The sequence below is a fragment of the Muntiacus reevesi genome, chromosome 7 (assembly GCF_963930625.1).
Source record: "Muntiacus reevesi chromosome 7, mMunRee1.1, whole genome shotgun sequence".
Classification (NCBI taxonomy): domain Eukaryota; kingdom Metazoa; phylum Chordata; class Mammalia; order Artiodactyla; family Cervidae; genus Muntiacus; species Muntiacus reevesi.
The window spans coordinates 43,784,517-43,811,644 of NC_089255.1; the positions used below are offsets into that span (position 1 = coordinate 43,784,517).

Below are 27,128 nucleotides of genomic sequence, written 5' to 3' on the forward strand. Positions count from 1 at the left end.
TGAGGCCAGAGACTAAGGCCTTCTGCTAACAGCCATGTGAGTGAGCCAACCTGGAAGTGATCCTCAAATAAGCTTTCAGATGATAGCAGTCCAGCTGACATTTTGACCGCAGTTTCACGAGCAACCTTGAGACAGAACCAGCTACTTAAGCCATTCTTGAACTGCTGACCCACAGAAAGTTTTAAGTTTTAGATCCTTACATTTTGGGAATAATTTGTTATACAACAACAGAAAACCTATTTTATCCTAAGCTGACAAGCAATTAATTTAACTTATTCCTTCATGGAGCAAATATTTACTGAGCTTCTGTTATTTGCCAGGCATTATGGGAAGTATTGAAGTTATTTAAAAAAAAAGCAACTAAGAAGATACCAACGTCCATTTCTGGGCTGGGAGAAAATATTTATTAAGAGCCTACACTGGACTAGTATGGAGAACAAAGATAAACAAGGACAGCTGTTTGCTCTCAAGGGACTGAAAAAGAGGTTGGGGGAAGAGTCACGTGAAATTGAATTTGCCAGTAGCCTTGAGTTTTCAAATGGAAACCGAAGTATGTACCTATATGCTGCTTCTAAATCTTGTTTCAATCCCAATTTGCCAACAACTATAAAGGACAGAAGTGAAAGTGAAGTTGCTCAGTTGTGTCTGACTCTTTGCGACCCCACGGACTGTAGCCCACCAGGCTCCACCGTCCTTGGGATTTTCCAGGCAAGAATACTGGAGTGGGTTGCCATTTCCTTCTCTAGGAGATCGTCCCAAACCAGGGATTGAACCCAGGTCTCCTGCACTGTAGGCAGATGCTTTACCATCTGAGCCACCAGCGAAGTCTAGATTAGCATGCAAATCTCCCTTTCCCTCCTACCTACCTCCCTTGCTCCCTTCAACAAATGAATATCTACTTTGGATCAGAGTATCTGGCATATAGCAATGCACAGAATTGACAGCTCTTGCTCTTAAACAACTTATATTCAAGTGATGGGAGACAGAGAATAAGTAAATATATGTTAGATAGTGTAAGCTCTATGGAGAAAAATGAAGCAGGAGCAAAAGAATAAACAATGTGAGGAATGGGATGTTGCTATTTTACAATGGGCAGTCAAGAGAAGCCTTACTCAGAAGGTGACATGCAAGCAGAGAAACCTGAGAGAGTGAGCCCTGAGGAAATTAGGAGGAGGAACATTTGAAGCAGAGGAGAAAGCAGGTACAAAGGCACTGTAGTGAGAATGTGTTTGGCATGTTTTCAGGAAGAGCAAAGTGGAATGACACTAAAGTGGAGTAAGAAGAAGAATGGGAAGAAATGAGGTCAGAGATCAGGGCAGGCCAGAACATGTAGACCAGCGGTTTATAAACCTTTAATGTCAGGAACCCATAGCAAATTATTTTAGCCTTTGCAGGCCACACAGTCTCTATGATTAACTTCTCAATTCTTGTAGCACAGTCACAAACAATACACAAATGAATGGGTCATGGCTGTGTTTCAGTGAAATTACAAAAATTGGCAGTGGACTGAATTTGGCACGTGGACTGTAATTGCAGACCCTGATAGCAAAAGTCCAGCACCTTATACGACAAATAATGGAGGCCAGAGGGAAGCAGTATATATGCCCAGACTTTGGCCTTAGAATGCATTCCTTCCCTGAAACAAAGCTATAAATGAGAGCTAACTGAAACATTTCTATTGACATTAAGCACTCAAAGGTTCTTTGTTGAATAGATAAACTGAAAAAACAGATTGGGACACAAAATAACAATTACTTAGCTGCTTCTATAAATAAATGTTTTTGAAAGTTATATTAACTTTGGAAGAAAAGCCACTCATAAATTGAGGACTCAATATATGAAGCATATTTTATTTTAATATCTTTCTTCATGATTCAGGGACATTATTCTAGATATGATTACCTTGTGGTGTGGTAAAGGAATGTCCCTTTAAAGGTTACTGAAATATTAAGGGTTCATGACTCTATTCATTGAGATCAGACTTCTCAGTTGAGTTTTGTGTTTTGCTTTTACTGGATTAGCACTGGCAGGTGGACTTCCAACCACTGGACCACCAGGGAAGCCCAACATGTCTACCTTCTGTAGTAGCAGTCATTTCCATATTTCCAAGCTCTCTATCACATCCAACTTTCTTCTTATAATCTACTTTAGATGAGGAAATCAAGGAGTCAATACTAATGTAACTCTATTATCAGGCCCTATAGGTGCTCTTACCTGACTTCATGGCCATATACATTCCACATGCATTAATTCCATGATTCTATCTGTTATATTTGCAATGCAAAGTCCATGGGGAAAAATTCTATTGATATTAGCCAAAGGAATCAGTTAATCAGACAAAATCATTTTTGGTAACTCTCTAGAACTAATTTGTCATGAGCTTTGAATGCAGTATGGGGTGTATGATCAATGTCCAATAAACAAAAATTTTTTTAATTGAAGACTTGTTTTTATTCCACTTTTAAGTATGTTATTTCTACTAACAGGTAATGAGGGTCTCAGTATAGATGCCAAGAATGCTTACACATGTCTATAAAGTGAAACATACATTTTTAAGACTCTCTTAGATAGAGAAACTAAAAAGCATTGCTTAAGGCATGGATTCTCAAAGTATGGTTCAGGGATGTCTGATAGTCGCAAAGACAGTTTCAAGGGGTTTGCAGAGTCAATACTATTTTCATAATAATACTAAGACAAATTTGGATTTTTATTTTCATTCTACCCTGAGTGTACATAAGAGTTTTCCAGAGGAGGCATGACATGATATTTTGACAGATTGGATATAGAAGTACATATCAGAATCCAGAGTGTCTCCTATTAAGCCAGACATTAAAAAGATTTGTAAAAATGTAAAATAATGCTACTCTTTTTACTAAATTTTTGTTTCAGAAACTATAATTATTTTTCATAAATATGTTAACATGTAACAGGTTTATTATTTTTATTTTTAAATAGATTAATAAATATATTTTTAACAGATTCTGTTTTAATTTCTACCATGGCAAATGTCAATAACGATAATATCAACAGATATTAAACAAAAGCTCTTAGAGTTCCTTAATAATTTTTAAGGATGAAAAAGAGTCCTGAGTCTAAAGAGTTTAAGAACTGCTGACTTAAGGCATACAACCCAAGCATTATTTTACTTCTGCTTTTTTTTTTTTTTTTTTACTTCTGCCTTTTTATGGAGATGTTAACTAACTAAGTTGCAGCTAAGTTGTCACTACATGCTGGGCGACAGAAACTTGGGGACCAGCCAGTTCTTCTGCTATTGTCAGTTTTACCTTGTGGGGATCCACTTGCCTAGCTGGAATTCTCTTAAGTTATGAGAACTCAGGCCCCTAAAGCGAGGCAACTGATGACCTCTGAAGAAAGCAGGAAATTTGGGGCAAAATGAAAAGGGATCAGCAGTAAAAAGAGGAAGCAGAGCTGGCTTTCTGTGGCATTTGGATACAAGCCAGTCACCATGGCCTGTCTATTCTGCCTTTGAACTCTCTCTGAATAATATCTTCTTCCCCATCCCCAACCACAACCATCAGAATCCAAGTCCTCATTAACTTACCTCTAGATTATTCTAACAGACTTTGAATTATGCTCCTAACTCCAATCTTTAATTCTTTCTGTCAATCCAGCCAATAAACTGCTCTCAGACGAATATGCCTCAAACACTGCTTTCATGCAATGAGCCAGCAAATATACATTGCTTATTACACTTCATCATTATGCAAAGTGCTAGTGGAGATTCAAAACTTAACTGAAAATTTTATTCTGTTTGGGGGGAGGGAAAGTGAATATATATCAAATCATTATTTTAAAAAATACGCTACACATACTGTGGTGTAGACAGATCAGAGAAGAATAGGTAGGATTTGCTAACTTTTAAGAGGATCTGGGATGAGCGTGGCACACATAAGGAAGAGTGAAACCATGTGATAATGAGCAGAGGCTACGTGTCAAAGAGCAGGAAGAAGATCTGAAAAAGTCTAATATTTCATGCTAAAAAAATTCCTGTTAATTACTGATTAGTGTACTAATACATTAAAATAAGTTATAGGGACTTCCCTGGTGGTCCAGTGGCTGACTCCGTGTTCCCATGCAAGGGGTGCAGGTTCAATCCCTGGTCAAGGAACTAGGTCCCATATGCCATAAGTAAGAGTCTGCATACCACAACTGACAGATCCCACATATAAATTTTTTTTTTTAAGCCAGGGTCCCTATCCTATCTTACAATCCAGCTGAAACAGATAAACACACAAAAAGATAACATGCTATCAGCCAGGAGCTGATAAAAAGAGAGTAAAGTTTGGTTGAATGGCCAAATGAATTATACCTTAATATATCATGACATATTTAGTGCAAAAGGAGAGATAAGAAGGATGTGGTATTTGGATTTAAATGAACTGATACGGTGCTGTTGTAAAATCTGTTAACCATTTCTATGCCTTCCTCTAGATGGTGCTAGAACAACCAGATTGTCTTTTATAACGTAAGTTTCCTTTTACATTATAAAGAGTAAGAGGTAACTTAAGACTCATTAACAACTTGATGGCTCCTCTACCAAGTTTATTGCCTTTTGGCTTGCAAACAGTGTCCAGGAGAGTGGGACATCCTGGACACTGCTAAGAAAATTAAGTCACAGGCAACTCAAACCCCATAATGGTTTCTTATCCTACAAAGAACTATTTATTCAAAACATTGTACTATTTGTATCTGTTTGGGGTGGAGAAATAGGGTTGTATAATTTTCAGTCTCTAATTCTGGGAAACATATAATTTAGAATGAAGGAGCAGCACTTTTAATATAAAACAGAGGACATTATCACCAGCCTCCGGCAATATAAGAGATCACAGAAATAACAAGAGTAGGTAAAGAATATTCTAACCTGCCTAAGGATACAAGGGGTTCTTTGAAGATTAGTAATAATTTTTTTAAAAATTGGCCTGAAGTTATTGTTGAATGTACGTGTAGTAGCTCCCCCAAGATTACAGGCATTGATATACCCAGAGAGAAGCCCTGTCTAGGAACAGCTATGGTGTGCATTCTGTATAGACTTTCAGTGTCTCATGTAATATGGGGTATAATGATGGAGACTGACTATGCTCTAAGATTACATGTTATAAATTTTTTTTTTTAAATTTGAGTAACCGAACTCCTAGATGCAGAGAGCTGAGGATGGTGGGATTGTGGTGATGACAGTGGTTAATCAGAGAGTAAGGTGAGAGAGCTAACACATAATATGTGACTAGAAACCAGTTTCCATTTCCTCCCCGAGAGGGGAGCATCTGTAGCAAACTATAGTGTTGATGTCTGGAGAACACAGGTGACAAACTTTTAACCAGGCCTTCACTCTCAGTTGTCACTGCCAAAGCAGCTTATAAACCTTTAGGTCATATGTCCTTCTCATATAGTCCTCAAGAGCTCCCGTTACATTCTTTCCCCTCCAATGCCAGTGATTAAACTGGCTGGGCACTCCCTCCCTCAACTGAGAAGAGCTAAGCAATGGCTCACTGCTCCTAACTAATCCATTGTAACAGGTACCTATTGCAGTTACCTGGTCTCCTAGTTAAAAATAACTAGGCTGAAGAAGAGCTGCTGTGGTCGTTCAGCTGCCTCACCCAGACTGATCCTTTTAAAAGAAGCTGAAAATGAACTGAGCTCTGTAACTTAGTCAAATGTGATCTCTTTCAGTTCTTGATTATATGGCATCTGCTACATCATTCACTTCAGCCCAGTCACTCAGTCATGTCCGACTTTTTGCAACCCCATGGACTGCAGCATGCCAGGCCTCCCTGTCCATCACCAACTCCCGGAGTTTACTCAAACTCATGTCCATCGAGTCAGTGATACCATCCAACCATCTCATCCTCTGTCATCTTCTTCTCCTGCCTTCAATCTTTCCCAGCATCAGAGTCTCTTCCAATAAGTCAGTTCTTTACATCAGGTGGTCAAAGTATTGGAGCTTCAGCTTCAGCATCAGTCCTTCCAATGAATATTCAGGACTGATCTCCTTTAGGATTGACTGGTTTGATCTCCTTGCAGTCCAAGGGACTCTGAGGAGTCTTCTCCAGCACCACAGTTCGAAAGCACCAATTCTTTGGTGCTCAGCTTTCTTTATGGTCCAACTCTCACATCCATACATGACTACTGGATAAACCAAAGCTTTGACTATATGGACTTTTGTCGATAAAGTAATGTCTCTGCTTCTTAATACACTGTCTAGGTTTGTCATGGCTTTTCTTCCAAGGAGCAAGTGTCTTTTAATTTCATGGCTGCAGTCACCATCCATAGTGATTTTGGAGCCCAAGGAAATAAAGTCTCTCACTGTTTCCATTGTTTCCCCATCTATTTGCCATGAAGTGATGGGACCAGATGCCATGATCTTAGTTTTTTATTAGTAGAATATCAATAATATCATTATTAGTAGCTAAATCATTCGTAGAACTCTTAACACATGTTGTTTGGTGGGCTTATTTACACATTAATTTATTACATATTATTTATTTGAAGATACTTTAATTATAAAATTTCCTGAATATGAGCTCCCATATACAAATCAAATGTGGAAAAAAAAAACTCCACAAATTTTGGAACCAAAGCTGTCTTTTTGGCATTATAATGCAAAAATATGTCAAAGTATAAATTTCTTTTAATTCTGGCTCATTTGAAAGTAAGTAGGACTAGCGCTAGGCGAATTTGTTAATTTAGTGAGGGTTTACATTTCTAACATAACAAATCCATCAATCTTTGTGATTTCTTCCATTTAAGCTAAGCCTTTTCATCTAGAAATTTGGATATTTACTTATGTATTATTTTATTTTTTTATTGTTTATATGTATTTTTTTAACTGAATGACTTCATAAAAGTTAAAAAAAACACCGAAAAGTCTTGAATATATATATGCATTTATATATTATATGTATTTATATATTTTATTTATTTATATTTATATATTTATAATAAATATAATATATATTAAATATATAGATATATTTAATATATATATTTATTTATATATTATTTTAAAAATCAATATATAATTGACAAGTAAAATTGTCACACATTTAAAGTATACAATGTGTCAACTCCAGATATGTATACCTTTATGTAAACTTACATTAGAGAGTGTAAGATAGGTCTGTGAATTTTTTTTCCCCCTCACAGAGGGTTTCCCCAATACCTATGTTACTAAAAAACCCTTTCCATTTCCCTTAGTTTGTGTATAAGTTAGGGCTTGTTTCTGGATTGTCAAATTGGCTCTACTGACCCAGTGTGTGTGTGTGTGTGTGTGAAGTCGCTCAGTCGTGGCCAATTCTTTGAGACCCCGTGGACTGTGGACTACAGCCCACCAGGCTCCTCTGCGCATGGAATTCTCCAGGCAAGGACACTGGAATGGGTTGCCATTCCCTTCTGCAGGGGATTCTCCCCACCCAGGGATTGAACCGGGTCTCTGGCACTACAGGTGGATTCTTTAGCATCTGAGCCACCAGGGGGGCCCTACTGAGCCGCTATATTTGCCTGTAAAAAATGAAAAATAACCTGTGCTCCCCTGCCAAAACCCCAGTGATGCTATATTAGAAGAGGTAATATCTACATTTTTTCCTTTTACCTACCTAAATACCTAGTAGGTACTCAGTAACTGCTGAACAGGATGAATAACCCCAAATACTGGTTCAATTCATCAAGGCAGGGTTTGGATAGGCACCAGATTTGACCTCTGACTGATGGTATGACAAGGGGAATAGGAACTCCTCAACTATTTACTTAAAAATTCCAGTTACTTTCTGTTTACCAACCCAGTGTGGTTCACCAAATTTCCAGCAGCATGAGGGCGTGTGTGCATGCACACACAGGTTAGAGCTCAGGAAAGTGTTGGAAAGCCTAAGTGATAACATCCTTATCAACAATAATCAGTTTATGGTATTTTGTTTTGTTTTGTTTTTTGCTGTTGTCTGAAGGTGACTGGCAGCAATGGGTAAATTAAGCCATGCTGCTAATTTATCTCCAAAGGTTTATTTAACAGATCAGAAATATTTTTTCTCTTAACATGAAGTAAAGTCAATGAAGTGTACACAAGTTTATGGTAATAAAATGTAGTGTAAAGATTTAGATTTTCTTTCTGAACAACAAATACAAGGAAAGGGGACCTTAAATTTCTGATGCTTCACTTCAAGTTAAAATTCTACTTCTTCAAAATCACCTTAGGGTTGAACACTGTAAAAACCCAACATGTTTTTATTACATTGGGTTCATATTTAAAAGCAAATATCTGAATTTGTCCAACCAACCAAAACTTCAGTCAGTTCAAATTCTTGCCTTTTACTTATGTCCTGCTGTCAGACAAAATCTGTTGTAAGTTTGGCAATAAGCATCCATCTTCCCCTTCCATCTATGAGATGAACCATCAGTAATATCCTAGACCTTAACCATCATCACACACTGAATATACCCACTGAATTAAGATTTAGACTCCAATTTAATCTCCTAACTTTGTTGAGGAGGTTTCCCAAATCCTAAATGATACAAAAAGATGCTTAGTCCCACATACAATGGGTTAAACGCTTTGTTGCTTTCTCTGATTTTTTTTTTTTTAATTTTTGGTGGGGGAGGTGGCGTGTACATTATTTCTGTGAAGGCTTGATGGCTTTCAAGATAATTTCTACTTACTGTGTTTAAGAACCTTCCATGTATTATCTTATATTTAATCCTCTCAACAACACCAAAAGTGTTATCATTCCCATTGTACAGATGAAGAAATGGAAGCTTAGAGCAATTTGTTCCAATGTAACATAGCTAAACAAGATGCAAAGCCAGGATCTGAATCCAAATCAGTCTGGCTCTGAACTAGAGCCTGTATTTTTAACTATGCTGTCTTGCAAGATGAGAATATACTTTTTTGGTTTTTGGCAGCTCACATTTCCAGGTGTAAGACACTAAACAGTCCATGTACTGTACTTGAGAATAAAATTGTGGACTAGAGTGAAAGACATCAACACTTACAGGTTTATTTTTGGCTGAGAAGCAGCTCATTGATTTTATGTTTGACCTCTCTCTACCAGAAAAGAAATAGAAGCAGTAATAAAAACTGCATATTGGTGGCAAAGAGAAAAATATATGGAGCAGAAGAGGCAAGAAGCAAAAAGAAAATGTCAAAGTAAGCAAAAGGCACCAAGAGGATAGAAACAGAAAAAAGAACAGGAAATAGAAACTCAAAAGTCCAAAGCTGCAAGGTTATCATGAAACACATATAGTCATCCCTCAGTATCTGCAGGGCATTGGTTCTAGAATACCTCCCACCCCCTGCCCACTACTAAAATCTGAGAATGCTCAAGTCCCTAATATAAAACAGCACAATATTTGCATATAACCAATGTACAACCTTTCATATATATTAAATCATCACTAGAGTACTTATAATACTTAATACAATGTAAAAGCGATGTAAACAGTTGTAAATAAAATGCGAGCAGTTCCCAGTGAATGGCAAATTTAAGTTTTGCTTTTCAGAATTTTTTTTTTCCTGAAGATTTTTGCTTCATGCTTGGTTGAATCTGTGGATTCAGAACCTTTGCATAGGGAGGGCCATGCAAAGGGACCCTTTGCAAAGGGAAATGTGTTCCCTTTGTCTTTGAGTATTTTATTGATGACACGAGAAATGAAGCTCAGTTCTTAAAGAGCTGCAAATTCTCCTGTCTTGGGCCTCCCAGGTAGTGCTGGTGTTAAAGACCCTGCCTGCCAAGACATGGGTTTGATCCAGTTGCGAACATCTGTTGGATTACAGAAAAATCAAGAGAATTAAAAAATCTGCTTCTGCTTCATTGACTACACTAAAGCCTTTGACTATGTGGATCACAACAAACTGGAAAATTCTTAAAGAGATGGGACTACCAGACCACCTTACCTGTCTCCTGAGAGACCGGTATGTTGGTCAAGAAGCAACAGTTAGAACCAGACATGGAACAATGGACTGGTTCAAAATTGGGAAAGGAATACGTTACAGCTGTGTATTGTTACCTTGTTTATTTAACTTATATGCAGAGTACATCATGAGAAATGCTAGGCTGGATGAATCACAAGCTGGAATCAAGATTGCTGGGAGAAATATGAACAAGAGATAGGCAGATGATACCACTCTAATGGCAGAAAGTGAAGAGGAACTAAAGAGCCTCTTGAAGAAAGTGAAAAAGGAGAATGAAAAAGCTGGCTTAAAACTCAACATTCAAAGAAGTAAGATTATGGCATCTGGTCCCATCACTTCATTGCAAATAGATGGAAAAAGTGGAAACAGTGACAGATTGTATTTTCTTGTGCTCCAAAATCACTGCAGATGGTGACTGCAGCCATGAAATTAAAAGATGCTTGCTCCCTGGAAATAAAGTTATGACAAACCTAGACAGCATATTAAAAAGCAGAGACATCACTTTGCTGACACAGGTCCATATAGTTAAAGCTATGGTTTTTTCCAGTAGTCATGTATGGATGTGGGAGTTGGACCATAAAGATGGCTGAGCAACAAAGAATTGACGCTTTTGAACTGTGGTGCTGGAGAAGACTCCTTAGAATCTCTTGGACTTCAAGGAGATCACACCAGTCTATCCTAAAGGAAATCAACCCTGAATACTCACTGGAAGGACTGATGCTAAAGCTGAAGCTTCAATAGTCTGGCCACAAGAGCAGAATCCTTAGAAAAGGCCCTGATGCTGGGAAAGATTGAGGGCAAGAGGAGAAGGGAAAGAGAGAGAATGAGATGGTTGGATGGCATCACTGACTCAATGGACCTGAATTTGAGCAAGTCTGGGGAGACAGTGAAGGACATGGAAGCCTGGCGTGCTGCAGTCCATGGGGGTCACAAAAAGTCAGACATGTTTTAGTAACTGAACAACAAAGGAACAACAGCTTACCTAAATCAATCATGATACATTCTTAACATGGAATAATGTGTAGCTATTTAAAATGTTATAGCAGACCATTTGATGTTACAGGAAGATGTTCATGGTATTTTCCTCTATAAACAAAGGCGGCTACAAATAAAGAGAGATGGGCACCAATTTGTTTAAAAAAAGTATATGAATAACATAATTATAATAGTGGCTTTATCTCTGAGTGATTTATGATTTTCTTCTTTGCAATTTAGGATTTTTCCTTTTTCTTTGATTCCCAAATTGCCAACAATAAAAAGCTGTTACTTTTTGAGGGGAACCATCATCACTATTATTTTCAAAACTTTTTCATCAACTGAAACAGAAATGCTGTAACTTGTATTCACTCTGCCCCCTAGCTCCTAGTAACTCTATTCTCTCCTTTTGGTTTCTATAAACTTGTCTATTCTAGATACCTCATCTAAGTGAAATTATACATTTATTTTTTTCTGTCTGGCTTATTTCACTTGGCAAAATATTTTCAAGGTTTACACACATTGTAATATGTATCAGAATTTCATTCCTTTCTATTGCTATTCCACTGTAAGTATATACCACAGTTTGCTTATGCATTCATCTGCTGATGGACACTGGATTGTTTTTATCTTTTGGCTATTGTGAATAATGCTGCTATGAATATTCTTGTGTACAAGTTTTGTTTAAATACTTGTTTTCAATTCTTTTGGGTGCATACCTACCTAGGAACAGAATTCCTAGATCATTTGTTAATTCTATGTTTACCTTTTTTTTTGTTTGTTTTTTCAACAATTAATTCTATGTTTACCTTTTTGAGGGACCACCAAACTGTTTTCCACAATGGTGGCAAAACTGTATGTTCTCCCTTGCAGCCCACAAAGGTTCCAACCTCTCCACACCCTCTCCAACACTTATGTTCCATTTTAAAAGTACAGTCATCCTAGAGGGGTATGAAGTGGTATATCACTCTGGCTTTGATTTGCATTTCTCTTATTAATGATGCTGAGCATCTTTTCAAGTGCTTATTGGTCATTTGGCAAAACATCTATTCAAGTCCTTTGCTCACTTTTGGTTGTTGCTTTTGTTGTTTGCTTGTTTTTTGGCCACACCATGCAGCATGTAGGATCTTCCCTGACCAGGGATTGAAACCATGACCCCTGCAATGGGAGCACAGAGTCTTAATCAATGGACTGCCAGGGAAGTCCTTTTACTCAGTTCTAAATTGGGTTGTTCCGTTCTTTTACTTGTTGCTGTTGGTGAGATGCAGAAGTTCTTTATATATTCTGGATATTAATTATCAGGTATATTATTTGCAAATATTTTTCCCATTTTGTGAGTTGTCTTTTTCATTATCTTGATAGTGTCTTTTGATGAACAAAATGTTGTAATTTCATGAAATTCCATTTATCTATTTTTTCTTTTTTTGCTCTGTGCTTTTGGTGTCATATCCAAGGAAAAAGCATTACTTTTAAAATAATTTTTAACAAGGTAATTTTAAAAAACACCAGGGGGAAAAAGTAGTTGCTAATAGTGGGGTAGAAAACGTAGGAGGGAGTATAGTTTATTTTCTCTCATTCTGAATACAAAGCACAGCATAAAACAAAAACTGTTTTAAGTATCCAGATTCATCCTTTTACTAGAACATGCCCTGGTAGAGGAGCTCTTGGTCCAAAGATACGTATAAAAGCTTCTCTACTACATAAATCAACTATGCCTCAATAAATGAAAACAGTTCATATCAACATTAAAATCTTTTGGGGAATATTGTGAAAATCACCATAAGAATTACTTCTTGTAAAAAAAAGATGAGATTGGATCAAGGGCTTGTCAATTTCTCTCACCAACTACAGCTGGAATGTCAGATCTTTGAAAAGTGTCCACTTTGGACTTAAAAACTAGTACATTTGGCATCAGCCCTTTGGTATCAAATGAGTTTATACATTTTATGCAATTTACAATTGATCCCCAAGACTCACATCTCAAGAGAAGCTCTGTAAAAAGATTTACTCCTGGGTGTGTAAACACCAGTCCTGTTTTTAAAACAAAACAAAACAAACCTGTTTCTTTGTTAGTCTCTTCTTTAAAAAGCTTGTCACCTTAGAAAAAGAGCTAAATGTAATGGGAATGGTTAACAATAAACACTAATGGTTGTTGCTGACACTTTTTATATTGGTGCCAAATTGTTGTTCAATTTAGTCCTGTCTGGGCTTCCCTGATAGCTCAGTTAGGAAAGAATCCACCTGCAATGGAGGAGACCCCTGGTTCGATTCCTGGTTCAGGAAGATCTGCTGGAGAAGGGAAAGGCTACCCACTCCAGTATTCTGGCCTGGAGAATACCATGGACTGCATAGTCCATGGAGTCGCAGAGATGGAAACGACTGAGCAACTTTCACTTCACTTCACTTAGTCCTGTCCTATAGAAGCTGAGTATACTTCTCAGCTGTGCTCTTTGCTTTCCTGGTAGTCCTCCTTACCCTTCCCAAGCCTCTTATCTGGGCCAATGGTAAATAATCACTATATAAGGCCACCACTAAATAATCAAGAGCCTACTAACGGGCTCTGTGTAGTCCAAGTTCTTTCTAAAGGAGAAAGATAGACGTGTTTGTCTACTAATGTTAGGGGGGAAATGCATCTGTTACAAATCTCAGCTCCCAGTCAACCCTAGTTTCAGGTTTTCTAGTCCTCTCTAGCGACACAGGTAAGAGAAAAAGATCATAAGAAAGTCAAAAAGTCACAGCTTCTGGAAACCTGTAAGCATAGCTGCAGTTGGTCAGTAGCAGTATAGTACAGGAAACTGGCCAGGAGGGAGTTACAAGGAGATGTTTGTGAGGAAGGCTGGTTTGAAACTGTGGGTACTACTACCTCCGTGGAAGCCTCAACTAGGGGAATGTAGGCATCGCTCACTTCCCATAGCTTATCTCTGGTACATTATTGAATAACATTTAATCTTGCCAAGTGATAAGAGATTATGCAAATTTCTGAGCACAGTTTCTTCTAGGACAAAAGTTCAAATCACAGATGCAGAGAAAGGGTGAATATAATCAGAAATTCACAAGAGTGAGCAGCATTCAGAAATTCTGAAAAGACCAGGGAAAATTAGGACCATCTGTGTTTCATCTACCAACTAAGATTTTCTTCCCTGTAAATTGGTTATTATCTGAAAACCACTTTTTTATGGGTCTGCTATGTAGTAACATCAGGAACTTTAGTAAAGAGTGCCATATTTCAAGGAAAACTCTAGTCCCAAATCTGTCTACTGCAGTGAAAATTATTAGAAAGAATGTTTTGCTATCTGTAAATTCTATGTCTTATCAAGCCTCATGCAGGCAGAACCTAAAATCAGCTTAACAGCAACATTTCCAGGTTTTTATCTTAGGAATTCATTCATCTTCAAGTCATAGATTTGACTGTAGGGAAGGATCAAATCATGTATGATCTTTTAAAACCAGAAACCCAAAGGCAGAAATGTGGTTATTATTCCTTTAAAGAGAATACCTGAATACTTTCAAAGAGAATCTACACATTCCAGGAGCCCTTTACTAACATTCTAAGTAGAAATCTGTGAGGTTATCCAATAGAGCAATTTGGGATAAAGTCTTCTGCAGAAGTGTTTGAAACCTATGGAGTGGCGGTTCCCAACTCGCTGCACATTGGATGCACCTGGAGATCTTTAAAAAAATCCTGACACCTGGCTCCCACCTATAGTCATTCTGATTTCATTTAACTAGGTGAGACCTGAGCATCAGGGCTTTTTAAGTCCCCGCCCCCAAATTCTAATGGGCAGCAAAGATGTTCTCAGAATGACAGAAAACAAAAATCTTAAACCTTTATTTCTGGGATCCTCTGGGGCAGAGTGAGCCAAAGAAAGTACAAAGGTAATACCCATCAGCCTGGAACCCTTTTCACATGACTATGGTGTTTTCTCTCCACAGAAATTCAGGTAAAATAATAAGAGACCAGCTGAAACCATTATCAGGCAAGTACCAATTAGGGGAGCAGGTTAGGTAGATCTGATGCTGCTAAAACTCTAAGCAGGAAAATTATATTCAAGTATACATTAGAGATGTAAGGCCAACGTGGAACATCTACTCAGTGTAATCCACTCCACCCCCAGACCATGGGGACCAAGAGGTTGAGGAGGAAAGCTAAAGATCTAACAGTTCCTCCTCCCACCTACAAGTTCCCACACCATGAAAACTGTGTAAGTTTAACAGAGGCTGCTTTACCACACCCTTAAATCTCACACCCTCCTTTTCTTCTTGGTAAGGCAACCACACTGCATACCCATAGTGAGAGGAGGTTCAGAGAGGCCATCATGCCTTCGGCTGTCCATCTGAAGTCTTTATCTGAAAACCTCTGGGTCTAAGAAGGAAGGTATCATCTCAGTGGGACAGGTTTGAGGAAACACTTGCCTGGGGTTGAGATGGAATCACACTTGGCCACAGTTTTACTGCTTTTAAGACCTAGTAGGAGAATCAAGATAAGAACATAGCTAGGGGATAGCCTACAAGAGGTACTTTTCCTTAGCCCTCTTCAGCTAGAGGTTGAGAGGTAGGTAACTGCCGAAGCTTCTTTGTCTTGCTGGTAATCTCCACTTGGCATTTTCAGGGTTTGTTAACAGAGCAGAACTGAACCACATTGAGGATCTCAGAGCCAAGGAGGGGATCGGGGGAAAGTAATGTAGGAGAGGAACAGTTGGGATCAGGGGGTGGATGCTCTTCTGCCCAGACTGGCTTGGGAAGCAATGCCTCTCATTAGTATGTGCAGTTCTAGATTTCCTTCCTTTTTCTAACTTGTGACAATAATTATTCTGAAATTTTCGATGGCCTCTGTTATGGGCTGAATTGTTCCCCCCCCCCCACCAAAAAAAAAGGTACACTAATGAACTCTGAACTCCCAGTACTTCAGATTGTGACCTTATTTTGAAACAGGGTCCTTAGAGAGACAATCAAGTTTCAATGAGGTTATTTAAGTGGGCTCTAATCCAATATGACTGGTGTCCTAATAAAAAGGATAAATTTGGACACAGTGACAGATGCACTCAAAGAAGAAAATGCGAGCTCAAAGGGAAAAGAAAGCCATGTGAGGGACTTCCTGGTGGGTCAGTGGTTAAGACTGCACTTCCGGTGCTTCCACTGCAGGGGGTGCAGGTTCTGGGAACTAAAATTCCACATGCCATGGTGTGGCCAAAAGATAAAAGAAAAGAAAGCCATGTAACTGGAGTGATGTCACCTACAAGCTAAGGGACACCAAGGATTACTGGCAAACACCAGATGCTATAAGAAGCAAGGAAAGACTCTCCCCTTGAACTGTCAGAGACAGCATAGCTTTGCCAACACCTCGATTTCTGATTTCTAGCCTCCAGAAGTATAAGATGATAAATATGTCATTTTAAGTCACCCCAACTTTTGGTATGTTGTTATGGCAGTCCACCAATAGCAGAGTGGTATTGATTAAACAGGTCAGATTTTAAACAAGTCAGATTTTAACTAGCTTCAGTGAATTACTGCCACTAGCCAAGGAGATTATAGTCTAGGTCAGTAGTTTGCCAACAAGGTAGGTGGAGAACAGTGGTGATGGCAGCAAATCATAAATCTTGGGGAACTGTTTCACAATAAACATACCCAAGCTCCATCCTGAACCTGATGATTCAGAATATGAGCATGGGGCGGTGGTGGGGGAGGGTAGCCAACATCTATTTTAAACAATCTCCTCAAGTGATATCACTGACTTTCTCTGATTTTGCACCACCTGCCAACTGAGTAATACTAAGCTTAAATAAAAGGATAAAACTTTAGGTCTGCCCCTAAATTGATCTGTAGATTCAATGTAATCCCAATCAAAATCTCAACAGGTTTCTCGCCATCCCCACCCCTCAAGTAAAAGTTCACAAGCTGATCCTAAAATTTATATGGAAATGCCAAAGGCCAAGAACAGCCAAGGCTGAAGTACCATAAAGTTGGAGGATTTACACTACTAGATAGCAAGAGGTATAAAGTTATAGTCATTAAGACAGTGTAGCACTGACACAGACTAGACAAATGGATGACTAGAACAGAAGAGAGAGCCTAGAAATAAATCCACTTATATATCAGTTGATTTATGACTTATGTGACACTGAAGTCCAGTGGGGGAAAGGATGGTCTTTTCAGTAAGGTGCTAGGTCAGTTAGGTATCCATATGAAAAAACCAGAATCCTGACTCCTTATTCACATCCTAAACAAAAATCAAATTCAGATACATTACAGATCTAAAGGTGAAAAGAAAAACAATAAAATCAGGGAAAAAAAGCAGAATATCTTCATTACTTTGGGAAAGGCAAAGTTTTCTTAAACAGGACATAAAAAGCACTAACTATAAAACAAACAAAAAATGAAACCAAAAAAACTAGCCTTTATGAAAACAAAGAACTTCCATTCATGAAAAGGTACCATTAGGAGAAAATGCAGGAAACAGGAGAAGATATTTATGATATGTATATCTAACAAAGGGGACTCTTTACCATACTATAAAGAGAACTCCTAACAAATCAGTAAGAAGAAAACACACAGTCCAATTTAAAAATAGATAAAAGATGTGAACATGTACTTCATAAAGTGGAATTTCCAAATGTCCAATAAGTATATGCTTAATTTCATGACTTATCATGGAAATGCAAATTAATACTATAGTGAGATATCATTACCCACAAACTAGAATGGCTAAAATGAAAAAGACATAATGTTAAGTGTTGGCAAGGATACAGAGCAACCAGGATTCTAATTGGAAGTAAGAGTTATAAATTGGTTCAGACACTTTGGGAAACTGGCAACATCTATTAAAACTGATCACACGTTTACCTTATGACCTAGGAATTTCATTCCTAAATATATACAGAATAGAAATGTGTACATATATTCCCCCAAAAGACATGTACAAAAATTTTCACAGCAACACTTTTCACAACGGCTCCAAACTGAAAACAACCCAATGTCCATCAACAACCGAGTAAATAAGTAGTGTTTTAGTCACACAATATTCACCGAATACTGTTTAAAAAAGAAAGTGAATAAACAAAGTACAACTACATGCAACATGATGAATTTCACTGGCATAATGTTGAACAGCTACAAGGATATAGAAACACAAAAGAAAATACATATTCTATTTATGTTCAAAATGGGTAACACTAATCTTGAAAATTCAAGGACCTGTATGATACTTATATTTATATTATTGTTGAATAAGGTCTATTAACATAAAAACAAAAACTTTGGGTTTGTGACGCCTGTAGATCAGTGCCAGGATCAGCTGAAATGCAGACTAGTTTTATCCTTTAGGCAGTCTGTCCAGCCTCCAGCGTGGCAGACCAGTCTGGAATCTAAAGTACCAGCATGTGAGGGTGGGGTTCCCACTTTCTTTCTCCATATTGATACTTGATTTTGGTAGATTTAAAAAATACAACAATTCAAAGGAGCAGAGTAAAAGCTACAAAGCAGAGGGGAGTTTGCTAAATGGGAAGATGTACTGTGTTCCAAGTGTACTGAATGAAATGGGAAAATTTTCAAAAGATGGGAATAATCAGAGTCAAATAAGGAGAAAGCAGGTTGTTCACTGAATTAGTTCAGGGTTAAAACTTTCACTTGATTATGAGTTCAATGGGGGTAGAAAATTATTTGATAGCAGTCTTTCAGGCTTTTTTGAGACATCCTAAAGAGAAAATAGAGTACAACTTGTGGGAGGGGAACTGCTCAATTTCTCACCATAGCCTTTTTGTCACAGACCTTGTTGCTATGGAGAAGGCCATGAAGGCAGCAACTGAGGGAAATAAAGGATCTGGCAGCAGTAAGCACAGGGACAGTGGTTTAAACAGAAATTCCTTATGTAATTAGCAAGTAGCAGCGCCTATAAATGACACACTTTCCATTTTTCCTTAACCCCTAACCCTCTAAAAGTACATGGGCCTGGCTTGCCACTATAATTTCACTCAAATACAGAGGAGCCTAAATGGGCCTAACAAAGCCCAAGCCTGGCAGACAAAACACATGGCCATTTAGCAGGGCTGCCTCATGCCAGGGGGAAGCATCTACCTACCCACCCTATCCTGGGGAAATTATCTCCAGCTGCCTAAATTACAAAGTTGATGCCCTATGATTTCTTTGTTCTGTAAAGCCTGAGGGAGATGGGATAATGAAGTAGCAGAAGAGGTAGAGAACAGCCTCTCATTTCACAGAGTAGTCAAGAGACAGAGAGGGGGTGTGGGGCGAGAGAGAGAAAGAATGTGAGAATCTCACTGGTGTCATTAAGAGGCAGCAGCAGCGACCTGCAAGCAAAGCTCTGTCTAAACTGGTCTGAAACTACTGTGGGAGGAAAAAGGCTAGTTGCCAAGTTTGTTAACAGCTTCTGCCCATCATTGTTACAGCGGCTTTATCAATCAGGGCAGGGCCAGGACCTGTTTTGAGCAGCACTGTTAGCACTGAAACAGGAGGGTACGACAACAGCTTCCAGCAGATCTCACCACAACCAATGATGAACAAAGACAATCCCTCTTCTGTTCCACACAAATGATCAGAGAATCATAAATATCAGAACAGAAAGGACCACAGAGCTTTGCAGTCCAACCTCTGCATTTTACAAATGAGCAAACTAAATCCCAGACCAGTTAAATAACCTCATCAACTGGGCAAGAAAATGAGAGGGTCTCTAATGAGGTCTTTTCTCCCTTGGAATCATACGTCAAACCTGAATCAGATGGGGATAGTGATCAGCCCCCCAATTTAGACCAGAACTATATTTACTACCTAGGTATTACTTACCGAGGTTCACACAGAAGTATCAGGAACTAAATAAACTATTTGTTGAAGGACAGCATTAGTAACAACATGGGTCTTTTTTTGAGCACATCTGAGAAGCTTTTGTTACTGAAATATCAAAAGAATCTCATTTGAAATAACCCTTGCCTATCTGGCAAGCCCAAATCCTGGCCACCTTGTTGCCTGACTGTCCTTTGCTGGCGGGCAGGGAGGAGGTAGGTAAGAGTGCACAAAAGAATCTCTCTCTTTGGAGATTAGTTTATTTTGCAATTTGCAAAATGCAACTCAAAAAATTTCTGTAACAGAAATTTTTTCCTTAGGGCTTTGGGATTTAAATATATGACAGTGGACAGATAACACGATCCATCACAGGGTGTACAAACATGTAACTGCCCTAAAGCATCCCCTAGGAGTAAACTGCTAGGTGGGAAGAATGTGCTGGCTGTTGCTTTGCCGTATAGGAGGCGCTGGGAGAAAGTTAAGTATTGATTTCCCTAATGTTTCCTTTGTGTGTCTGCTGTTGCCATGTGGTGGTCTGTTGCTATGAAGATTTGTGGTGCCAGACAATGGCTGCGAGACTCTATGATTGTGCTATGGGTACAGCTGATTCTGCAGGAGTCAGGCTGGTAAGCAACTGGCTAAGCTGTGGGGAAATCCCGGTCACTGTGCACCATCTCTCTCTAGGCGAGTGCTGCCTGAGGTGAGACGGAGGTGAAAGAGTACTGATGAAGCTAAGGAGAAAGACAGACCAGCAGCTGAGGCCCATCTGAACTTTCCAGGGTGCTGCGCTTACTCTCTCAGCCGTGTCCAGCTCTTGGTGACCCCACGGACTGCAGCCCACCAGGCGCCTCTGTCCGTGGGGATCCTCCAGGCAAGGATACTGAAGTGAGTTGCCATGCCCTTCTCCAGGGGGTCTTCCCCACCCAGGGGTCGAACCCGGGTCTCCCTCATTGAAGGTGAATTCTTTACCATCTGGACTATCAGAGAAGCCCAAGAATACTGGAGCGGGTAGCCGTTCCCTTCTCCAGGGGATCTTTCTGACCCAGGAAAAGAACCAGGGTCTCCTGCATTGCAGGCAGATTCTTTACCAGCTGAGCTACCAGGGGAGCCCCAATTTTCAGTACAAATATCTCAAATTAGATTATTTCACAGTTCACATACATACTTTCTTACATCAGAATCACAGAGAATAAACCAAGGGTAACTATCAAGTTTATCATTTTCATGCAAGATTAATGGACAGCCTCTTCGTTTTAGTGAGAACAACAAAGACCCACAGCTGGGATCTGTAAGCAGATGAGGATGAAGAAGCGCTGAAGCAGGTTCTCAGCGGAGCTACCACAGGCAAACTAACTTCCTGCTAAGCAAAACCACTGCCTACTACTCTGATAATGAGAAAACTTCGGCCCACAGACTGAAGTACAGGGCTCAACCACAGAGTCTGAAGTAGGGCCAACTGTTCGGCTAGGTAACAGGGGCCACAGTACACAGAAGTCACCCTGGGTCTTGTAGATATCACCTGTTTACCTGCCCTCATCCTCTTCCATAGATAACCTTTCTTTCCATCTCAGAGCACATACACACTTTCAGAATATTTGTAATTTAAAGACCACCTAGCCCCCATGAAGTTCAATATGGTAAACCACTAGCTAAAAAGAATATTTAAATTTAATAAAAATTAAAATTCAGTTCCTCAGTTCAGTGAGCCACATTTCAGGTGCTAGACTGACTAGGTGTCACTAGACTATCATTTTGGAGAGTCTCTTCCCTCCACAAAAAGTTCCACTGGACAGGACAGATCTAGCCCAAGGCCACATAAATTAGAAATCTCAGGCCAGGAGAAGTTCAGAGACTTATCCACAATCACATTGCCTGCTAACTGTATAATCTGTTCTGGAATCCAGCTCTCCAGACTCTAGTTCAGAGGTATTTGTTCTGTACTACTATGCCTTTAGAGCACTATTACTCTTTGAAACAACTCACCTTAAACAGCTGCAGACACTCCTAGCTGTTGGACTGAAATATATACCCTGGTGTGGAGCTGGGGATGCACAGACTTTCCATCTTTGTGCGTGTATACGACAAAACCTTTTCCAGTCGCAAAAATCGAAAACTTTCTCCTACCCACTAAATCATTAAGCTAGAATTCAGCTTTGGAAGGCAGGGCAAGCTTATCATAGAGCTTTTTATACCCTCTGGCATACCAGGGATTTCTACTCCCTCCCACGTCAGAACTGTGGCCTTAAGGCTTCCCTGGTGGTCCAGTGGTTAAAATCCACCTTGCAACGCAGGGGACATGGGTTCAATCCCTAACCCAGGAAGATCCCACATGCCTTGGAACAACTGAGCCCTCATGCTCCAACTACTGAGCCCACAGGGCTAGAGCCTGTGCTTGACAGTAAGAGAAGGCACCACAATGAGAAGACTGCACACTGCAACAAAGAGCAACCCCCACTTGCTGCACTTACTTAAGATTTTTAAGTAAATCTTAAAAAAAAAAAAATTATACCCCATTTAAAAAAATTGGTCTTAAAGCATTACAACTTCTGTCTTTCTGATATTCTGTTAAAGATCAGACCAATTTCAGAGATGTTTTAAGAAGGTTTTCTACATGGGTTGGGAGGGTGAACCTAGACAGATGATTATCAAAACTTTTTTTTTTTTTAACAGCAGAATCCTCCTCAAATATAGTTTTACAAAGGAGCTTAACATATAAATCATCCAAAAGTAGAATGGCTCTGGATTGCATCTGGTTGGGTAGCAGAGGTGGAGCTGGGGCCTGCCCACTCAACACCTCTCACCCCTTACGACTGCTTCTGAGGTTCCTCCATGCTCACTGTTCCTCAGAGAATAACTTCAAACCATTTCCTCTGAAAATGTCTGAAGGTTCTATCTCTGACTTATATAATCTCAAAAGATTGAAGGTGGAAGTCACTGTTTTTTTTTTAAAAAGAAAGTATTCAATACCTTACAAAATCCCTCATTATTTTTGATCAATACATAGCAAATGAGCCCAAGAGAGGCTAATAAAAAATTACTATTTTTACCTACATGCCTAGAATACACTGGGCTTCCCTGGTGGCTCAGAGGTTAAAGCATCTGCCTGCAATGCAGGAGACCTGGGTTCGATCCCTGGGTCAGAAAGATCCCCTGGAGAAGGAAATGGCAACCCACTCCAGTATTCTTGCCTGGAGAATCCCATGGAGAGAGGAGCCTGGTGGGCTATAGTCCACGGGGTCGCAAAGAGTCAGACACGACTGGCGACTTCATTTTCACTAGAACACATGGGTACAAGCACAATTTTATTAATCAAATATTTACTGGTTATTTTACTTTTTGTGTAAAGACTGAATTAGTTCTTGGGAGAAATAAAATAACACACAAAATGTGGTTTCTGGTCTCAACCATCTTATAATCTAATAAAGAAGAAAAGATACATAGGAACTGTGGGTTGCATATATTCATGTCACTGTAGTCCTAGAAGAAGAGAAAGAGGATGGCGCAGAATAAATGTCTGAAGAAGTAAAGGTCAGACTCCCAAAATTTGGAAAAAGGAAATTCACAGACTTAAGAAGTTAAGTGAATCCCGAAACAGGATAAGCCCAAAGAAGTCCATGTTAGACACATCACACGTCATGATCAAAATGCTGAAAATGACAGAAAAGCTTTGAAAGCAACCAGGGGAAAATAACATATTACTTAGAGGGGAACAACTTAAATACACTTACAGGTGTATTTCTCAGAAATCATGATAGTCAAAAGGAAGTAAAACACTTTTAAAGTACTAAAAAGAAATGTAAACCTAGATTTCTATATAAGAAAAAAAATTTTAGGAATAAAAGTGAAATAAAGGCATTCTCAGAGAATTAATAGACAGTGGACCTGTTCTAAAAGAATTAATAAAGGAGAATCTTCAGACAGAATGCAAACAACAGAGGGGACTCAGAACATTAGGAATGGAGGAAGAACAACAGAAATGTGAAGTGTCTGGGTAAATATAATAAACTAGTTTCTTGAATTCTTTAAAGTATAAAAGATGACTGAAAGGGGAAAAAATTTAAGTGGTCTGATGGGGTTTTCAGTGTATTAGATGTAATACATAAAACCAGGGGTTTGTAAACTTTTTCAAAAGCTTGACAAAGGGAAATGGATTAGGTGGGAGGCAGATGCTGTTTTACTTTTCTCCTTCGTTTTCAAGCCTGAAGAGTACATGTGATAGCTACAGCTACATTAGCAATTTCACAATAAGTTACTTATAACTTGAAGGAGCCTGGAACATTGATTATACTGAAGCCATCATGCCAGCCTTAGATTGCCTACCTTTAGAATTTTCGTACATTACACCATTTTCTGTTTCTAGCAGCCAAACTCCAATCTTAACTCAATGTTTCCTCAACTTTCCCCACTGGAGCACACATAGTAAATGAAGAAACATACCCTGGATGAAGCTGCTTGTCTGGAGGAAAGGGACTAGGGCACCAGCTGCCACAGTCCCACCCTAGAGGACACTAGGACAGAAATGACCAATACTTCAGCATCCTAAAACCCATCAGGAGTTTCCGACCTAATGAATACAAGGAGGAAGAGGGGCTGACACAAAACAAACAGAATAACCAATTTAGAAAGAAACATATGGAAATCTGGGGAAGTGCAATATTACAAAAGGAAGAGAGGTGAGTTCAGAGAATGAATAAATAGCAGAGCTTCTAAAAGCCTAGGAAGAGCGGAGAGATGACCTTAGGAAAGCAGATGATCAGTGGTATGAGAAATGTTTCAGTCAAATGGTAGCAGGAGAAATCTGACAGCAAGACATTAGATGATACTGGGCAGGTAAAAAGAGACTGAAAACAGCAATAGCAAGAAGTGAAGAAAAGCGGAGGGGTCAGTTGTTCAAAGGGGTAGCAATGATGAGGAAAATATTTTCACTATAAGGAAGTATTGAAGAGGGAAAGAGCTTAAACAGAAGAGGAAAGCATGAAGATGAAGAAAAAAGTAGATAAAATTCAAGGTGTCAAGTTAAACAATCTTTGGAATAAGAGAAAAAGGAAGTAACAGCATACGAAAAATACACTTTAATAAAGAAGAGGGAAGTTAGAGGACTTAGGTGGATGGCTTTGATCTTAGTTATTTAAGAGCACAAGGAGAGAATGAACTGGACTGATGAAATCTTGAGAATGAAGTAAGTACTGTGGAATGCAAATGTAATAGAGAGATGAAGGGATTGCCAAGCAGCACTGCAAACTCATTTTATGTCAGCCAGCATAAACTTGCATCAAAAACAGCTCAGTTTTGTGAATTCTTTCATTTGTCAGTCTAGGATTGGGGGCTGAAAAATGGGAGGTAGAGATTTCCTGAATTTGAGACTGGCAAGAGAAGCAGATTAATTTTCTGTTCTACATAAACAAGTGTATAATAAAATTTCATCAATGGTATTAATATTTTTCAGTCTTCACTCTTGTGATTGGCATATGAAACCATTCATTTTCAAGATGCCCTAGTCAACTAGTATTGAATTCATGCTGATTTCAAGGTTTAAAGCCGTAGATTATAATAGCTTACAAGCCTGGATATGTCCTTATTGGTCATCCAATTCAACTATACTCAAGATATGAGGTAACTAAGGTCCAAAGAAGCTAAGCAATTTGTCCAAGGTCACAACAGTAGTGGCAGAAACATAGAGGTCTCCTGATTTTCACTCTAGGGCTCTTTCCAGTATATCACAAATTTGTCTAGAAAGCACAATTGCTAAAGTAAAATATATCACTAGTGATGGCCTTCGACCTAGTGCTGCAGTCTAGGAAGGAGAATCTGTAGGACTTCCTGGAATTCTTATCTAATAAGTCAGCTCTGCCTTTCTTTAAAAATACCATAAAAAAAAAAAAAGAAAACATAGAAGCCAGTAAGCAATTTTGCCTCAACAGAAGCATAAGGTCTTATACATGGAGGTTTTTTATACATTGTTGCCAGGACCGTGGGTTAAGGTAAGATTTGTGAACCAGAAAAAGACTTGGGACCTGTTATTTCTATTTGAAGTAAGGTAGGACAAGGTGAAATCAGGGAGAAGCAGACCTCTGGATAAGTGCTGAGAATACATCTCAAAAAAGCAAAGGAAGACAAGAGAGTCCAGGTTACACTTGGGTCTTCTTAACAGTCCTAAAGTTGAGCCTAGTTAAGGGGGATCTTTGTAGATGCCAGCTGAGTTACAAATAGCCTAAAAAGAGATGAGATCTGCAGGAATTTCAAAATGCCTCCAAGGTAAAGTTTATAGTGAGAAATAGGAAAGAAAGAAGCAACACTGCAGAATAGGTAAGCAAAGAAATCAGGAAGAACTCAGGCTATGACCCCTACACCTGTTCTCTGCAAGGGGGCTCAGTTCTATAGGGAGCGCAGGACCCTCCATTCCCCTCGGAGGCCAAGCATTTATAGTTTATCTCTAAGGCAGAAGGGCTTTTCAGTTTGAAGACAGTAGTTTGCTGGGCAAAGACACAGAAAGTATAAAAAATTGGGGTAGCAGACAAGAAACCTACATGGCAGGAAGGACTTTTTTTTTTTTTTAAAGTATATGTATATAGTTCTTACTATTAACCTGAAAATGGACGCAGTATACTAGGTCTTCTAGATTTGACAAGAATGATCTTTGCAGGAAATCTCTGTTATCTAAAGATGAAAAGGAATGTGAACCAGCTCTGATCCTAATTCAGACCTTTGCCAACAGACAGTACAGGTGAAGGTCCTCTGGGATGGCCAGAAAGCAAAGAAGAGTAGAGTGTATCACTCCAGAACAGTTCTCTTTCCCTTGGGATGAAACAAAAAGAAGAATAAGCCCTAAAACACAATATGGTAAGTAGGGAAAAATACAGTATTAAAAGTACTCAGAGAATGAACACCTTACAGGTTTAAATAAATTAGAATGATCTTAAGCTTGGTGAAAATAATATTTATTTTGAGTTTCAGAGAAGGTATAGAATTCTGGAAAGTATCTGAGTTTATGGTATCTATTACATATATACTAACATAGATCCAGAAATGACAATGAGATGGTGTAAGCATCCATTCATTCAAATAAATATTTGTGAGGGCTGGCATTAAGTATTGAGGATATAATAGCAAGCAAAACAGAGTCCCCGAGCTCACAGAACCTTTAGAACAGTGGAAGAAATAGACATTAAAAGAAAAATGCTGGGATTTCCCTGGTGGTCCAGTGGCTAAGACTCCCGTGCTACCAGTGCAAGGGACCTGGGTTCGATCCCTGCCCAGGGAACTAGATCTCACATGCTGCAAGACCTGGCACAGCCAAATAAATAAATAATATTTTTTAAAAACAGAAAAATGTAATTATACACAATATTACAAACTGTGGTAAGTACTGTGAAATAAGGTACACAGGGTACACTGAAAGTGTGTAACAGGGGAACTTGCTAATAGGCTGCCAGTGACAACCAGA

General features: G+C 38.9%; 1 protein-coding gene and 1 non-coding gene across 4 annotated transcripts in view; both read right to left on the reverse strand.

Annotated features, from left to right (window-relative positions):
* ZNF609 (zinc finger protein 609) overlaps positions 1–27,128 on the reverse strand; it is a 197,553-nt gene that overhangs the window by 24,442 nt on the left and 145,983 nt on the right. The window lies entirely within an intron of this gene.
* LOC136172784 (small nucleolar RNA SNORA19) lies at positions 7,944–8,071 on the reverse strand. The gene has a single exon (XR_010664122.1). It is a non-coding gene; the product is annotated as a small nucleolar RNA SNORA19 (small nucleolar RNA).